The sequence below is a fragment of the Ostrea edulis genome, chromosome 4 (genome assembly GCF_947568905.1).
Source record: "Ostrea edulis chromosome 4, xbOstEdul1.1, whole genome shotgun sequence".
Lineage (NCBI taxonomy): Eukaryota > Metazoa > Mollusca > Bivalvia > Ostreida > Ostreidae > Ostrea > Ostrea edulis.
This window is the reverse complement of record NC_079167.1, coordinates 15,273,985-15,274,617: the sequence shown is the minus strand read 5'-3', so window position 1 is coordinate 15,274,617 and position 633 is coordinate 15,273,985.

Below are 633 nucleotides of genomic sequence, written 5' to 3'. Positions count from 1 at the left end.
GAGGATTTGTAATGTTTATTTAACATGTAATATACAAAAGTACATAAACGTCTATGAACGCTGTAAACTGTGGCAAATTCTCGACCCTGTCAATGATAGAAGTTAAAAAGTAACAAAAAAGAAAACAAAATGTGATGGCGGATGAGTATCTTCAAAAGACACCAAACCCGTTTCACAGTCCAGTTTGTAAGTCACCAACAAAAGCACCAAATTCCATACGAGAAATCACGAACTATCCCCCCCCCCCCCCCCCCCCCAAGGCCTTACTCCAGGCAATGCCACAATTTTGTATATCGAAATAACTACATGTAGTATTCATCCAAAGACTTGGATTCCAGAATGTTATTGGACATAGTAAATATTGGTGTAAACCCCAATCGAACTTTAGTAGATATTGGACATTTATTGCGTGCACTTGCATTGTATTTTCAAATTAACACAAGTCATTCAGAACGAACGGAAAATGAAAACAATTGAGGTTGATTAAACTAAGATTCTAGATACATGAATTTCATTTTTGGAAATACAGGAGGGTTTGAATTCTCTTTAAGCCCGCATACATCATGAAGCATATCGGCACTTGATGAAAAGAAACGTTGAAGTTCATACCTTCATACATGTTCAAAAATGATT